The sequence below is a fragment of the Eriocheir sinensis genome, chromosome 57 (assembly GCF_024679095.1).
Source record: "Eriocheir sinensis breed Jianghai 21 chromosome 57, ASM2467909v1, whole genome shotgun sequence".
In the NCBI taxonomy this organism is placed as follows: Eukaryota; Metazoa; Arthropoda; class Malacostraca; order Decapoda; family Varunidae; genus Eriocheir; species Eriocheir sinensis.
The window spans coordinates 7,065,714-7,080,602 of NC_066565.1; the positions used below are offsets into that span (position 1 = coordinate 7,065,714).

The 14,889-nt window shown below is 44.9% G+C and overlaps 1 pseudogene; it reads right to left on the bottom strand.

Moving 5' to 3' along the window:
- Positions 1 to 14,889, bottom strand: part of LOC126984348 (DNA polymerase epsilon subunit 2-like) — a 40,807-nt pseudogene that overhangs the window by 18,532 nt on the left and 7,386 nt on the right.

The window sequence follows — 14,889 nt, forward strand, 5'->3', positions numbered from 1 at the left end:
AGGTCATCACATGGAGGGGTGAAGGAGGGAGCCACAGGTCAACACATGGAGGGGTGAAGGAGGGAGCCACAGGTCAACACATGGAGGGGTGAAGGAGGGAGCCACAGGTCATCACATGGAGGGGTGAAGGAGGGAGCCACAGGTCATCACATGGAGGGGTGAAGGAGGGAGCCACAGGTCAACACATGGAGGGGTGAAGGAGGGAGCCACAGGTCATCACATGGAGGGGTGAAGGAGGGAGCCACAGGTCAACACATGGAGGGGTGAAGGAGGGAGCCACAGGTCATCACATGGAGGGGTGAAGGAGGGAGCCACAGGTCATCACATGGAGGGGTGAAGGAGGGAGCCACAGGTCAACACATGGAGGGGTGAAGGAGGGAGCCACAGGTCAACACATGGAGGGGTGAAGGAGGGAGCCACAGGTCAACACATGGAGGGGTGAAGGAGTAAGGAGCCACAACAGGTCAACACATGGAGGGGTAAAGGAGGGAGCCACAGGTCATCACATGGAGGGGTAAAGGAGGGAGCCACAGGTCAACACATGGAGGGGTGAAGGAGGGAGCCACAGGTCATCACATGGAGGGGTGAAGGAGGGAGCCACAGGTCAACACATGGAGGGGTAAAGGAGGGAGCCACAGGTCATCACATGGAGGGGTGAAGGAGGGAGCCACAGGTCAACACATGGAGGGGTAAAGGAGGGAGCCACAGGTCATCACATGGAGGGGTGAAGGAGGGAGCCACAGGTCAACACATGGAGGGGTAAAGGAGGGAGCCACAGGTCATCACATGGAGGGGTGAAGGAGTAAGGAGCCACAACAGGTCAACACATGGAGGGGTGAAGGAGGGAGCCACAGGTCATCACATGGAGGGGTGAAGGAGGGAGCCACAGGTCAACACATGGAGGGGTGAAGGAGTAAGGAGCCACAACAGGTCAACACATGGAGGGGTAAAGGAGGGAGCCACAGGTCAACACATGGAGGGGTGAAGGAGTAAGGAGCCACAACAGGTCAACACAGGGAGGGGTGAAGAAGGGAGCCACAGGTCAACACATGGAGGGGTGAAGGAGTAAGGAGCCACAACAGGTCAACACATGGAGGGGTGAAGGAGTAAGGAGCCACAACAGGTCAACACAGGGAGGGGTGAAGGAGTAAGGAGCCACAGGTCATCACATGGAGGGGTGGAGGGAGCCACAACAGGTCATCACATGGAGGGGTGAAGGAGGGAGCCACAACAGGTCAACACATGGAGGGGTGAAGGAGTAAGGAGCCACAACAGGTCAACACATGGAGGGGTGAAGGAGTAAGGAGCCACAACAGGTCAACACATGGAGGGGTGAAGGAGTAAGGAGCCACAACAGGTCAACACATGGAGGGGTGAAGGAGTAAGGAGCCACAACAGGTCAACACATGGAGGGGTGAAGGAGTAAGGAGCCACAACAGGTCAACACATGGAGGGGTGAAGGAGTAAGGAGCCACAACAGGTCAACACAGGGAGGGGTGAAGGAGTAAGGAGCCACAACAGGTCAACACATGGAGGGGTGAAGGAGTAAGGAGCCACAACAGGTCAACACACACCTTCTTCAGGGAGTAGGTTCTGGCGGCCAGGTCTGCGTCGGCGTACACCGGCTGCTTGAATAACTCGTGTTGGATGGTGCGCTGGTGGATGATGTTGTACCTGGGGCATGCAAACCACTCTTAACCTTTACATTACGGCGATCGTATATATAAGTGCACTACCACACACCCGTACGGGGATCATATATATAATCATCACACTCTCCGCTCCCTACGTTTCAAATATGCCGCCAGTTCTTGACTCAGAAGAATGGTGGAGGCATCTGGCATCCGTACACACTCTCATTCGTCTCCAGCGCGCAGCCTACCGAAGGCCACAGATTATTTTCCACTCTTGTTCGGAATACATCTGTTATGTCTCGTGATCCATCAAGCAGTTCCTCCGCTCCGGGTGGAAGCAGAGTGCGGGTGAATCAGAGTGACAGTGACTCGGATGACTGCTATGGTTGTGACACTGACAGAGCAGGGAGGGGCAAGTAGTTAGAGAGAGAGAGAGAGAGAGAGAGAGAGAGAGAGAGAGAGAGAGAGAGAGAGAGAGAGAGAGAGAGTGTGTGTGTGTGTGTGTGTGTGTGTGTGTGTGTGTGTGTGTGTGTGGGGGGTGCTCCCACGAGACGCATCACGGCCATGAGAAAATGCGCAATATTTTCATGTCATAAATTTTGTATTATTATTAGGAGAGAAGTGTTATTACAGCACCATATATACTAGATGAATATACAGTTACTGCAAAGGAGAAAGACACCATTTCCACCTCTTTTAAATGTCTAAATTTTCAAGGTGCCAACCATCCAGAGAAATATATCGCCACCCGTACTCTGAGGGTTAACAACCACTCTGGCTATTATCATCACCTTCAGAAGAAACCGCCTAAGTCTTTATTTTCTACTTTTAGGAAGTCAGAAAAGAACCGCCATCATCTCATTTGGTTTAACCCGGTAGCAGTGAGGATCATGTTTCTTAATGGTCCTCTAAGTGAGAAAATGAGAAAATCATCACCACAAACCATTTCATAATATATATCAAAGCATTTGTGATCAGTTTATGTATGATCTATTTTGGGGGGTTTATATCATGGCACAAATTTGGCCCGTCGCTGCTACACGGTAAAGCCACAAATTTGGCCCGTCGCTGCTACACGGTAAAGCCACAAATTTGGCCTATCGCTGCTACACGGTAAAGCCACAAATTTGGCCCGTCGCTGCTACACGGTAAAGCCACAAATTTGGCCCGTCGCTGCTACACGGTAAAGCCACAAATTGGGCCCGTCGCTGCTACACGGTAAAGCCACAAATTTGGCCCATCGCTGCTACACGGTAAAGCCACAAATTTGGCCCGTCGCTGCTACACGGTAAAGCCACAAATTTGGCCCGTCACTGCTACACGGTAAAGCCACAAATTTGGCCCGTCGCTGCTACATGGTAAAGCCACAAATTTGGGCCGTCGCTGCTACACGGTAAAGCCACAAATTGGGCCCGTCGCTGCTGCTGGGTTAAAATTTAGGCAGAAATGAAAAGGCCAATTCTAAAACACTCAAACCCTGAATGACGGAGGCAACTATACAAAAATGGGCATCACATGTTTTTATGAAAAAATTGATGTAGACAAAAAACCTGGAAATTGCTGGAAAATGACTTAGGCGATTATCTTATGAGGGGGACCATAGCTGGGCACGATAACAGAAAACCTTATTCCCGATAACCGATAACTGATAATGGAAAACCTTATCGGTGATAACCGATATTCGTTAACTGGAGACACAAATACAGTAGAGCCCCACTTAGCGCAAGATCAATTAGCGCGAACCGCAATTAGCACGAGCCACCATCTACCAAGAAAAAAATTAATGAGCACGAAAGCCTCAGTTAGCTCGAGCAGCCACCACGACTGAATTTTGAAAATTGCACCAAGCCGCCATGATGCGTGGCACAAGTCGCCATGATGCGCACACCCGGAAAATTTGGATTTGCCGGTTGTCCAAGTGTGATACTGCCTCAAGGCAGCGAGGCCGCTGACCGGATGAGCGCCGGCGATGACGTCATCGGTCTCCCAGCGAATCACTAGCGTGTTTTCAGAGCTCAGCCAATCGTAGGGTTGTTTTTTTAATGTGAGTGATCATTTTGAGTAATTATCAAACCCAAAAGTCAGACCCACGTGTGCACCAAATAATTTTTTTCATATTGGTTACTTTATTCAATTAGCGCGAATTCAGTTAGCGCGACCGCGTTCATCCACCAATAACCGATACCCGATATAAATCCACAATTCCGATACTAACTGGCGATAAGTCCGATAGGCGAAAACGATACTATATTGATATTTCAAATAAAAAACAAAGATGAATTCAAATTTTCATTATCTGTATTTTAGAAAACTTACAAAACCTGAAAACCACACGTTGACACGTACCTATGGACGGTAATACTAAGAATGCCTGAACCAGTGTTGTGTTATTTGGCGTCCCCGCCGTCAAAAGCTGGCGCTTGTGTTTACAAACACTGGTCTCTCGTGAACGGCGCATGCTCAAACCAGCAAGTGTAGACCTGTACACTCGCACAAAGCTTTTTAACCATAAAAAAGAGTTGCTGGAAGGCTGAATCAGACATACAGTACCACTACCACCATCCTCACTGTTTCTAGAACGACACTCTGTACGAGTTGTATTTATATGTACAGCTAGAGTGCCGTTCTAGAAATAGCGAGGATGGTGGTCATGCATGCCTGATTCAGCCTTCCAGCAACTCTTAATTACGGTTAAAAAGCTTTGTGAGACTGTACAGGGCTACACTTACTGGTCTGAACATGCGCAGTTCACGAGACACCAGTGTTTGTAAACAAAAGCGCCAGCTTTTGACGATGGGACACCAAATAACACAACACCGGGTGCCTTCAATACCATGGCATGCTCACAAGCGAATATGGAATATCAAACTTGAGGCAGTGAATAATCATTTTTGGGGCAGAGTTTCTTTGATTTTTGAGTCTAACATAAAAAAAAATAACCTAATGTTTTAATGTTGATGATCTAAGTATGAAATCTCTTCACCAAAGATATTTCATACCCCGAAGTTTTTTCATACAACACCGGGCGCCCGGGCCACGCATGCGCAGTAGGGAGGAGACAACATTTTTTTATTTCTGAGAGGCGGAAAAAAGTAGCGATTATCGCTAGTTTGGTTACAAAAGTAACGAAGATACCAATATATATTTAAATAAGTAGCGGATGGCCGATAACCCGATTTTGTTATCAGCGATAACTTATCGCGATAACGGCCAGCTATGAGGGTGACGTTATATAATCATCGTCACAGAGCCACAGAATAGAAGTGTGTGGCCACCTTCAAAACAGGCCGAATATTGTTACGGGAAGATCTGCGCGATATTCAAATTGGTGCTGATATAATAGTGTTTTTTTCTGGTGGTGTGAGTACATGGCCCTCCCCCTCCCTCCTCTTGATGTGCCCGGGCCAGCTCAACCTCTGCCTCCTCAGCACACTCAACACATCCTCACCACCTCCTTGTTTGATACCCTTGACACACCTTCACACAGAATCCAAAGTATTTTAGTGAAATTCAATCCTTTTAGAAGAGAACTGAACCCTTTGTAGCATAGTCAGCACATATATCAGACAGAATCCAACCCTTTTGAAACAGAATCCAGACCTTTAAAGTGAAATATGACCTTTTAAAACAATCCAACTACAGTACCCTCTTGAGTTTCGTGCTATCTGAGTTTCGCGATCCTCGAGTCTAGCGCTCAGCCCTAAATTCTTACCATCACGACTTTCGCGAATTACCGCCACGAGTTTCACGTTGCTTTGACATGTTTGGGTCACGTCTACCTACCGTCGGCGTCATGCGTGCTGCCTTAACCCATAAACTGCACAACTGAGATTCGAATAGCTCCTGGGCGCAGTAAATGGCAAAAATTAACCTGCTGGAAAACAATTTTTAGTATTACAACACCCAAGAGAGACATGTTGAGCACCAAATAGTGCAAAAAAATAAAAAAATAATTCAGTTAATGTGGCAATGATGGCGGGATAAAGGTTGGGGATATGAGGCGACCTCGGGAGCGCTGGCAGTGACGGGGTAGACAGGACGGTGGCAGAGGGAAGATGACACACGGCACAGTCACGTCTGAACATTCTCTTGCCACTAATTATTCATTCCAGTTACAACAAACAAAATATATCACAGGAAACATCACTTTGTCAATTTCGATAATCAACCTCTTGCATCATGATCAAGAGGCCAGTCATTAGTCACACCAGCAATATTCTTGTCAAAGTTATGAATGTCTGGCACAAAATCTGATCCATCAGACCAGACGAATGGAGTACGCGTTGTCTCGCCTCTGAGGCTCCTGTTCTCCTCTGCCTCCCTCCTCTCCCATCCCAGCTGACACCCCTCCTCACTCAGCTGAGTCTTCTCATAACCCTATTGTCGTTTTCCTCATCTTTCTGCCACTCTGAACCACCGACAGTGATGATGGTGTCAGGTGAGTGACTAGGCTAGCTAGTAACTCTCCACGTGTTGGAGAGAGAGCGTGTCCTGACCTGACCAGTGCCAGTGCTAGCAGTCACCGCTTTCGAGTGTTGTTCCTTCCCCTCAGTGACAAATAGAAAATGGCACACAGGCACAGGAAATTTTAAAATTGTGTTTTCATGTTCACTTACTTGTCTCTGTCCGCGTCGTGTCTTCAATGTTTATCTTTCTTGTACTCGTTTGCCTTTGACTGTCCGTCTATGTCCTTTTGTTGTCCACCGTTACACATTGTTGTACACATACACCAACACTTAAATGTTAACCTACACAAACAACATTCACACAAACGCATACCCACACAAACACCTTTTCCTTGTGTTGTATTTGTCTCAATGACTTGATGTATTTTTGTCCAATAAAGTAACCCTAACGGATATTGAGTTTCTCTATCCTATTAGCACTTGAGAACACTGCTACCACCAACACGCCACGCTTGCCACGCTTCCTCAGACCAACGAATCTGATGGTGGGCAAAGGCAGCCCTTGATCAACCAACCCAGAAGGCCAGTGCGACTCACAAGAAACTGTGTAACTAACGACGCCTCCGACAAGCTTAACTGGTACAGCTCGTCACGGCCACATTTCTATCATGTACACAAATGCACGTAGTTTAATACCCAAAAAGGACGAAATTAGGGCGTATATTGCAACAGAGAAACCAGATGTGGTAGCCATCACAGAGACTTGGGCCAACTCTACTCATCTAGAATCCAAACTGTCATTCCCTGGGTACAAAAGCTTCCACAAAAGTCGAAAGCACAAGAAAGGAGGAGGAGTAGTCTGCTACGTAAAAAGTACACTCCCTGCCATAAAAATAGACAAACAGGACGCAGAGAAATACGATTCTGTCTACGTGGAAATAACCGCAAATAACAAGAAACTAACACTTGCAACCGTATACAGGCCTACGAAACAACAGGCAGCCGATGACACTGCCCTCTACGAAGAGATTCACTCTCTAACACAAAGCAAGGAAGCAATTATAATTGGGGACTTTAATTGCCCTAACATTGACTGGGGACTGATGACTGGAGATCAAGAGGGTAACAGGCTTTTAGAAATGGTGGAGGATTCGTTCCTCACTCAAGTTGTAACTCAACCAACAAGAGAAAACAATCTGCTGGATCTGGTATTAGTAAGCGACCCCGACCTCATTCACGACTGTACAGTTGGTGAGAAACTTAATGGGTGCGATCACCACTTAATCCGTTTTAATATCAACATATGTCACAAACTCGTAGATAATCCGTCAGTGATACCAGATTACAAAAAAGGAAATTTCAACTTAGCCCGTGCACTGCTTCCCCTTACGACCTGGGACCAACTTGGCATAACCGACAATACAATCGACAACGCTGGAACGTCTTCAAAGATAAGCTGTTGCAAGTAGAGAAGGCTACAGTGCCTACGAAATCCAGGCGAGTAAATGGGGCCGTAGATCCACCGTGGATGACCAGAGAAATAAAAAGGGCAGTAAACCTAAAAAAAGGAATTATAATTTGATGAAAGAGAATGCTACGGCCGAAGCCAGCACACAGTACCACAACAGCCTCAGAGCTTGTCGCAGCCTTATTCGGAGTAGCAAACGCAACTATGACAAGCAAATAGCGCGCGAAACCAAAACTAACTCCAAGAAATTCTTCACGTACATAAGATCGAAAAAGAAAGTATAATCCAATATTGGTCCCCTGACAGACGAGACTGGATCTGCAACTCAGGACAGTAAACAGATGGCCAGAATCCTCAATAGTAACTTCACATCCGTATTCACAGTGAAGGACATCAAAACCATTCCCGAGGGTCCTGACCCGCCGAGTGAGATCACGCCTCTGGAAATTGACTCAATATGCGACCAAGAAGTAAAAAAGTACTTGGACAAACTCGACACGAACAAGTCAATGGGACCCGACAGTTTGTCCCCGCGGTTATTAAAAGAGCTTAAACAACAAATACTTCAACCACTCACATATTCAACCGGTCAGTTCAACTAAACAAGGTCCCGGAAGACTGGAAGATGGCGAACGTAACACCGATTTTCAAAAAAGGAGACAAAAGCGTTGCATTAAACTACAGGCTCATAAGTTTGACATCAGTGGCAGGAAAAATACTCGAAAAGATTATTAGAGATAAACTTGTTAAGTTTCTAGAAAACAATAATATAATCTCCGACACCCAGTATGGCTTCAGAAACAAGCGATCCTGCCTAACGAATTTATTAGACTTCTTCCAAGGTATATATAAGAACTGGGATGCCCACATCCCCAGTGATGTTATATACCTGGATTTTCAGAAAGCCTTCGACAAGGTACCGCACGAGCGACTCCTTAAGAAACTGCACTCGGCGGGCATCGGAGCCAATCTGATCGCGTGGATAAGAGATTGGCTCACCGACAGAAAACAACGAGTACTACTCAGCGGACAGCCTTCCGATTGGCTACCAGTCACTAGTGGAGTGCCTCAGGGGTCAGTGCTGGGACCCATTCTCTTTATCATATATATCAATGACCTTGAATCAGGACTGAAATCCACAATATCGAAATTTGCAGATGACACCAAGGTGGGTGGAGATGCCCTCACAAAGACCGACTGCGAAATCATTCAGAAAGACCTCAATCACATTATCGAATGGTCGGAAAAATGGCAAATGTCTTTTAATGTTGACAAATGCAAAGTCATGCACATTGGGTCCCAAAATAGTAACCACACATACATCATGAATGGGAGACCTCTGCAAGCGATGCAGGAGGAAAAGGATCTTGGAGTCACTATCAGCAGTGACCTGAAACAGGCGAATCACTGTAAAAAAGCATACAACAAAGCCAACACTATGCTCGGGTTCATAGCGAGGAACTTCGAGTGTAAAACACCAGACATGATGCTATCCTTGTATAATTCCATGGTAAGACCGCACCTCGAGTATGCAGTGCAGTTCTGGTCTCCAAATTACAGAAAGGACATTGCTCTACTGGAAAGGATTCAGCGACGCGCCACAAAGATGATTCCAACCTTCAGGGCTCAACCGTACGAGGAACGACTCAAGCGACTCAATCTCTTTACATTGGAGAAAAGACGCCACGAGGGATATGATTCAAGTCTTCAAGTATCTAAAAAAGTTCAATAACGTCGATTACTCCAAATTCTTTGAACTGCAAACCAACTCAAGAACTAGAAATAACGGTTTACCCATTCAGTCGAGTCGATGTAACACAGACATTGGAAGGAGTTTCTTTTCAAACCGAGTCATCCGCCACTGGAACAATCTTCCCTCAGAAGTAGTAAATGCGAATACCATCAACTCCTTCAAATATAGAATCGACCGTCATTTCGCCAAGGCCGGAGTAAACTGAATAACGAGGGCTTCCATCTGCTCCTCAATATCGAGGTGCTTTCATCTGCTCACCAAGCCCCAAGTGGCGGTCGAGCAGATTAAATCACCCAAGCGGGCGACCTCGTAATGAGCCAATAGGCTTTCTGTTGCCTGCATTTCCATGTTTCCATGTTGAATGCAATCTGAATCACTGTCTCTTTCAAATTTGTCTACTACAATCTTTCTCTTTACCCCCTCCCATGCCTCCCCCTCGGTCATGACCACAGGAGCTATATGAGACTGGTTGGCATCAGCAGATGACATAATTCTACTCTCCATGGCTCCTAAAGAGCAACTAATATGACGATGGCGACTACTTGGTGCGAAGAAGGGATGATGATGCCACACGAGGTTCATTGGAATATACTTTGGCATCGCGGGAAATATAAATATTCACCTTGGAACATGAGTCATCTTAAGATGTCTGGCGCAGTCTAACTCACAGCATCTTGAGAGGACTGGATCAGACTATCTCACAGCATCATGAGATGTCAGGCGCAGTCTAACTGACATCATCTTAAGAAGTCTGGCAGTCTAACTCACAGCATCTTTGAGATGTCTGGGCGTTTACGGGTCACAGCATCTTGAGATGTCTGGCTGAAATTACGGGTAAAAGCGGTGTCCAACCATTGGGACTATGGGCAACCGCGGTTGCCCGTACACCCAACCAGGAGCGAGTTGTTGGTTGTCCTTATGAATGGAAAACGGTTGTGAGTACGAGTGTGGGTACGTAGGTACCGAACGGCTGTATGTAAACAAACAGCCGACAGCAGTGGCTGAGGAGTGAGGAGCAGTGGAAGATGGCCCACCAACAGACTCGTAAAATGGCCTGGCAGAGCTGCTTTGCTTACTACTTGATTAACAAGATAAGAGAACACCCCGTGCTGTGGAACCACAGTCCAAAAAACATTTTTTTTGAGTCTATGAAAACTGTAGATCTCCCAGTGATGTTTTCCTTTCCTTCTTCTTCTTCTTCTTTTGACCTGTAATGCACGGCAGCGACGGTGAAAAGTAATAGTGAAAAATAGCAAAAGGGCAAAGAAAAGCAAAATAAGGGAAAGAAAAGGACAGAAAAACACCTAAGTTCAGGGTGAAGTGTATAAGTGTGCACTGTTAAGTAACTAAGGGCCGCTTTGAGAGTCACTTTGTTTGTTTTGATCGTTACCAATGGCGGCGATCACCGCTTAGTATTTTACGTGAAACTGGCCGATGGGTAGTGGCGGCTGCAGACAAAGCGAGAGATGTTGAGAGTGTGTGGTAAGTGCGGGGCCAGGCTAACCCCACAGCCGCCACTACCCGGTCGGCCAGTTTCACGTGGAAATACTATACTGGCGATGGCTGCCATTGGTAACGATCACAACTAACAAAATGACACTGAAAGCGGCCCTAAGTGCATGTTGTGAAGTATAAAAGTGTGGGGGAGGAGGACCTAAGAAGCGATACAAAGCATTACAGGTCAAAAGAAGAAGGTCCACTACACTGGCCAGTGTTGCGAGAAATATCTCCCCGATGAAATTAGTCATTCTGCTGTCCACCACGCATGCGCGCTGTGGGAATACACAGCATTAAAAGTGTTAATTTGCCTGGTTTTGTTATAGTCTCTCCGCCAGATCTTTGTGAGCTGAGGAAATATGGAAACAGCAAGCAAGTTGAACCTCTCTACGAAGCTATTTTTCGGCGGCAGCGGTTTACGTTCAATAGGCATTAAAAAGTCAATCGTGATGTTAGTGATTTCATGATTTTTAACAGAGAGTGTCAACAGATTACTTCATAACACACAGAAGAATACCACAAAAATATAGGTTTGTCCAACTGTCCCACAGGTGACCACAGAATCTAATACTTTTTAAACAGAATATGACCCTTTTAAAACAGAATAAGGACCTTTGGAAACAGAATATGACCTTTTGAAACAGAATCCAAACCATTTGAAACAAAAACCAAACCTTTTAAAACAGAATCCAGACCTCTTTACCTTTTTTGAAACAGAATCGGACCCTTTTAAAACAGAATCCACCTCCTTGTGCTCCACCCCTGTCCTCCCATTCCACATGCCCTGTAACTAAATAAAGAGATAAATAAATAAATAAACTAGTAATATAAAGTGAATAATTATACTAATATAATCGAGAGACCGCCACCTGTTTCTGAATAGCGCCGCTTGTCCGCCTTCCTGCAGGTCCAGCGCCCGCCGCTCAATGATGAACTTCCTCTTGTCCACGCCGTAGGTCAGGCGGGAATCTTGAAGACGCCGATCACCTCCAGGGCGCTGTCGGGTTGACGTTTTGCACATTCCCCGCGTCCTGCAAATAAGTGTTAACATTATTATTATTATTTTTCTTTTATTATTATTATCATTGAGGCAAAGCAGGTAACGAGTAGTAGTAGTAATATAAGTAGTAGTAGAAGTAGTACAGGACGCATATTTGACAAGCTTTTCATAGGAGTTTTGGGCATTTCCAGAGGTAGTAGTTTTAACTCCATCCGCTATGCATTGGCATGGATTTCGCCATCACTGGTAGCCTGGTAACATACACTGTTCGGTATTAGGTCCACTTTTGTTTATTATTTATATCAATGACTTAGGGACACAGGAATTAATTGTTAGTGATGTTAGTAGAATTTATGATGATACCAAGATCGGTGGTGAGCATATTGAATGTGGATCAGGACATGCTAGTATTCTCCGAAGGTGAACTCAACAGATTATATGATCATGGTAGTCAAATGGCAGATATGGAGCTTCAATGTGAAAGGGAAGTGCAGTATTCTGAGTGTAGGTAGGAACAACCCCCTCCACATAAATCATATTGCTTAATGACACTCCTGCTAGTAGGTCTAAAAGAGGAGAGGAGTTTAAGGGTCTTGAGAAGAAGCTCTGATCTTTCCGGCCCAAGGGCACAATGCATTCCAAGCTAGAAAATCGAGCTATTAATAAAGGTACTAGGATTTATTTCAGGGAGGTTTAAGCAACAGAGTCCTCAAGTCTTCCTCAAAACTATATTTAGCATTAGTTAGACCTCATCTGGACTATGTGGTTCAGTTTCTGGTCACCATACTTATAGAGATGGATATCAAAATGTTAGAATGGGGTGCAGGGGAGGATGACTAAAGATGATTCAGGGCTGAGAAACTTTACATCTGAGGAGAAAGACTCCAAACAGTTAAACTGCATTGCTCTTCAGAAAGGCGTATAAAGTGCGTGGAGGAACATGATCGAGGTTTATAAATGGATGAAGCTATTTTAATAAGGAGACATTCAAGGTTTTTTTATTTACAGTGAAGGAGAACTTGGTAGAGATCACAGTAATGGGGTTTAAACTGGATAAATTCCAGATTCAACATAGGGACACAAGGCAAAATTGGTTTACTAACAGGGGTGGTGGATGAGTGAATAGGCTGAAGAATGATCGAATATTAGGTGAGTGTGGCCAATTGTCACATTCAATGAAATAGACTAGATAAATTCACTTGGACAGCGATATTAGGTGGGGTTGAACACAGGGAGACTTAGGGTCAAGGAGCTGCCTGCATTGACCCAAAGCCTCACTGACCTCTTAACTCCAAGGCGTTCTTATGTTCTTATGTTATCCTGCTGCGTTTATGTTCTTATAAGTGTAATGTCTTTTCTGCCTCTGGTGGTGGATAGTGAGTGTTTCCCATGTGGTGTTTGGTGGTGCTGGATATCCCTTCACTGGTAGCCTGATGCAACATACACCCCCAGGAGTCTTTTCTCTGCCTCTGTGGTGGATGAGTGTGTTTCCATAATGGTATTGGTGTGCCCTGGATATGTCCTATCACTGGTAGCCTGGTCACATACACCCTCCCAGGGTCTTTTCTCTGCCTCTGTGGTGGATAGTGGAGTGTTTCCATGTGAGTATTGGTGTGCTGGATAATCCCTTTCACTGGTGGTAGCCTGGTAACATACACTCCCAGTCTTTCTCTGCCTCTGTGCAGTGGATATTAGGTGAGCCATGAGGTAGGCTGGTGTGCTGGATACCCCTTCAACACCATAGCCTGGTAACGCATACACCCCAGGTCTCTCTGCTGCCTCTGTGGTGGATAGTGGAGTGTTTCCCATGTGGTATTGGTGTGCTGGATGTCCCTTCACTGGTAGCCTGGCCATACACTCCCAGGTCTTTCTCTGCCTCTGTGGTGAGACAGGGTTGGCAATAAATCAAATTGATTTAATCAAATGATTAAATCATTGGTGATTTTGCATTTTACTAAAAATCATGGAGTTTTTGATTTTGATTTTTTGATTTTTTACTAAAAAAGTATTCCATAAAGTTAAATGATGTGCTCCAAGGATGGTAAAGTGAAAACAACCTATTATTCATTTTATTCCCCTTCATGGTATATATACCAGTAAATAAATAAATTAAAATAAAAATAAATAAAATAAAATAAAATAACGAAAAAAAATTAAAGTAATCCTCCATATTGTTTATTCACTAGAGGCTTTCTGTGATGACCCTAGTTATGGTTTTTTGTAAATGAAACGAGTTTGTAGCTTTCTGATCCCTAACCTATTTCTAAGCTTAGAATGAACAAGAAACGAAATGAAGAAAAATCCCCAGAACTTGGAGGCGATGTAAATAATTTCCCTAACCAAATCAGAAAATAATTTTTGTTCTTCAACAATCTTGCCAAAGAAAGCCAATTATGCAGAGTGGTCCAGCATTAAGGTAGATGAGGCTTGAAAAACATGTATATGGCTGAAAATGGAGGAAGTTTTGCCTTTATATATATCATTATAAGAGAGAGTGCTGAAGGGCAATTTCCATTGATCCAATTCATTCCCATGTTTTCCTCCTCCATAGTTAGTTTTTTTCTTGTAAGCTGGATGTAGATATATTTGCAAATAGTGAACAAGGGTGAGGGTTGTCTTCCATCTGTCATGAAATGATCTTCAATGACAGCACTATCACCTGACCGAACTGATTCTCTGCAAGTTTATTCTGTAAATCTTTCCAACACCTCCAGTAGCTTCTCCTATGTCACATCTGTCCTCTGAACTTTTATCAAGTGCTATGGCAATGAGCTTCCAGAATTTTCAGCATATCTTCTGCAGATCTTTTATGTATGTGTCCATCACCTTCCTTATAATAACTGGATCCAGTTGGTTTCTTTTTCACCATTACCACACACAGATACTTGCTAATATTGGCCAGTTGTTTAGGTAACCTTTCTAAGCAATCAGACAGTGTATTCCACCGTACGCCTTGGAGGCACTACGATGAGGGTTGAACCTCCTGCGGCTTTGTATGCTGTTGAGGCTGTGGTTGTTCCGGAAGTACTTTAACAATCTTCAATATGTTCTTTAATCGTTACCAATTTCTAAATCTTTGCTAGCACTGACTGTGACTGGACCTCAACTGGTGGAAAATACATAATTGTACC